Consider the following 3,220-nt stretch of genomic DNA (forward strand, 5'->3'; position numbering starts at 1 on the left):
TCCCCAAAGAAAATCCATCTGGGCACCAAGTATGTGTCAAGCCCAGGCTGAGTATTTGGCAAGCGTTGTCTTCTTGCAGCTTGGGGGGCAGGGGGTGATAGTTCCCACTTCACAGAGAAAAAAACCCTGAGTCTCAGAGAAGGCAAACGACTCACCCAAGGTCACACGGCAGGATCCAAACATGCCTCTCTCCCGGCCTCCATACCGGGGCCCCGACTTCCCTAAGTCCTGGTGTGCTTGGAGATCTCCGGAGGGGGCGGGGAGGGGGGAGGGGATCCTCGGGCCTCCTGAGGGGGGGATTGCTGCTGAGAGGAGGTTCACAGTCCCTTAGGATCCCACGGTGATCTTGACCCTCTGTGACACTTTCCCTCCTTTCCTACCTGGCCACAGCCCTGGTTAAGCCAAGAGGTGGCAGATTGAGGCAGCATGGGTGTCTGACTTCTAGATTCCCTGGGTGCTTTGACAGTGGAAGATGAGCCAGAGGTCTGCAGAATGACTTAAGGAGCATCACCCCTCTTCCCCTCTCTATGTCATTTCTTAATTCTCCGGACCTCTTCCTGTGTCTCTTGCGCTCTTTTCCCAACCGCCCCATCTCTGTGACTTTGTGTCTATTTCTCCGTCTTTCTCAATCCTCTGTCTCTCTATCTCTGTCTCCCTGGCCTTCCCTTCTGTCATTTCTGCACCTCTCTCTCTTCCTGCCCCACATCCTTGTCCCTCTCTCTCTTCCCCTCCCCCCAGCCCGCCAGGCCCCAGGCCCGGGCTTCACTTGCTGATCCCATCCCCAAGCCTGTGTGTGGTCAGAGCTTCCCGTTTGGGGAAACCTGAGCCGAGGTAGTGGGGGGAGGGGGCTCTCCCTGCTACTGACCTCGACTGCCCCCTCCCCAGATGGAGAATGGGGAGGAATACTGAAGCCAGACTCTGGGGCTGCAAGCCCAGTCCCTCCCCCCCAGCCCCCCCACCCCCGGCGGGGAGAGGGACCTTGCACATTCTTCTCTGGAAACAGAAACAGCTGTGGGAGGCCTCACCCCCTCCCAAAGTTAGAGACGCGTTGTAGGGGCCTTCAGCAGCTCACCCCACCCCGAGCTGGCTGGGCTTGGGAAGGCACCTCCCACCCCTCCAAGGAAAGGGAGAAGGCATGCGGATGGGCCAGCTGTGTCCTGCCTCCCTGTCCCTCATCCTCTGCCTCTCTCTGCCTCAGTCTCCCCCTTCTCTGCCCCTCTGTCTACCCCCCAGCCCTCAGTATCTCCCCCACGAGGTGGTAGTGGAGGGGCCTCTTCCCCACACAATCTCCAGGCAAAGCTCCGTCCCAGCGTCAGGGAGGAGGCGGTGGCAGGCAACGGGAAGGAGACAGCGCCACTGAGGGAGGAGCAGAGAAGCGCTAAATATAAACTCCTCTGGTGTTGGGGGTTCCTGGGTCCTTCCAAAGAGGGGGTGGGAGCCTCCTCTGGTCCCTGAGTCTCTGTTGTTTAAAGCTTACCCCTCCCACTCCTCCACCCCCCTCCCAGGAATACACTCCCTTTGAAGCAAGAAAGATGGAAGCCAGAGTTGATTCGTTTCTGATAGGAATGATGGGGATGAAGGGAAAGATTAGGGGTATCTCAGAGAAAAGAGGCAAGAATCCTGAATGGGGGCAGGAGTCCTGTTCTCTCCCACCAAGGAAAATGGTCCCCTTCCAGCAAGAAGGATTAAAGTTAGACTTGCAGAAGGACTTCCTAACAGAGATAAAGGGAATTGGACACAGATTAGGGGCATGTGAGTGGGGGCAGCCAAGGTCTGGGAAAGTTTGGGCAAAGGGGTCTCCAGGGGTCCGAACCACATTCATGTTAAACCTGCCTGAGCTGGAGAGCCTCAGGCCCACTTGCTGAAGGGCTTACAAAAAAAGGATGAGGGGCATTGTGGATAGGCAGGGAGCCAGATTCAGGCCAAGGACCTTCTGGTCTTTTAAAGATTTGTCCCTTTGCAGCTGGAAGAAATGAGGTCAGACTTACAAATGGGGTGGGGTGTGCAGACTACGGGGTGCTGGGGGGTCCAGGCACAGGGGAGGAGGAGGCCTCTGCTGTTTATCTTCCAAACTCCTACTCTTCCCTGCAGTGGAAGAACTGAAATTAGACCTGCAGAACTTACCGGAAAAAAAAAAATCTTTTTTCTCTTATTTCTAATTACACAAGTAAAACGTGATTTTATATTTTCCTTGTTAGAAATTCATAGCTTTCGTGTAATAATAAAAGCCAGCATTTATTAAGTGCCTAAAAGGAACTGCTGTTTAAACTCATTTAATCCTCACAACAGCCTCATAGGAGAGGGAGTCGAATGATGCCCATGTTACAGATGAGGAAACTAAGGCCCAGAGAGGTGAAGTAACCTGCTTAAGGTCACACAGCTGGGAAGTGGCAGAGCTGAATTCGAACCCTGGCAATCTGGCTCCCAGCCATGCCTCCATTAAACACTTCATCCTACCATCCAGTCCCCTCATCCCTCCCTTGACCCCCTAAATGCACCCTCTCCCCTGTGATCACCACCATTGTCACCCTGGTGTGAGTTCTGCATCTATGCGCAGAAACAGCTTACATACCAAGATACATAGAGTTCGCTTTGCTTTTTTTCAAATTCCAGTTTCTTGGGTGAGGTGTCAGAGACTATGGACGGTGGTTCTCAAAGTGTGGCCCGCTGGACCACTAGCAGTGTCACTGGGGAACTTGTTCGAAATGCAAATTCTCAGCCTTCTGCCTGGAATCAGAAGCTCTGGAGGTCGGACCCAGTAATTTAGGTTTTAACACGACCCCCAGGTAGCTCTGACTCACCCTTATACTATACATTCTGCATTTTTCTTTTTCCACTCCATGATAGGTCTTGGAGATGGTTCTATATAGAAATTGCCTCATTCCATTTTAACAGCTGTATAGTATTCTGTGGCGTTCATTCATTCCTTCCCCAAATATTTCCTGAGCACCTACTTTGTGCCAGGAGCTGTTCTAGACACTGGGGCAGGTTGGGGGGTGCGTGTGGAGGTGGGGGAAGGCACAGCAGTATACAAAACAGACAAAAGTCTCTGCCCTCCTGGGGCTGACAATCTAGGGAGAAGGGCAATAAACAAATAGCCCGATATGTCATTTTAAGTCAGGAGGTCATTACTGCTATGGTGGGAAAAAGGCAGGGCAACCCAGGTGCAGAATGATCAGGAGCTATTTTGGAAAGAGGGGTCAGAGAAGGGAGCAGGTAA

General features: G+C 53.0%; 1 protein-coding gene across 1 annotated transcript in view; it reads left to right on the forward strand.

Annotated features, from left to right (window-relative positions):
- The window catches only part of DACT3 (dishevelled binding antagonist of beta catenin 3), a 9,325-nt gene that overhangs the window by 509 nt on the left and 5,596 nt on the right, over positions 1-3,220 (forward strand). The gene's annotated exons all lie outside the window — the stretch shown is intronic.

This window comes from Lipotes vexillifer, unplaced genomic scaffold (assembly GCF_000442215.2).
Source record: "Lipotes vexillifer unplaced genomic scaffold, Lipotes_vexillifer_v1.1 scaffold371, whole genome shotgun sequence".
Taxonomy (NCBI): domain Eukaryota; kingdom Metazoa; phylum Chordata; class Mammalia; order Artiodactyla; family Lipotidae; genus Lipotes; species Lipotes vexillifer.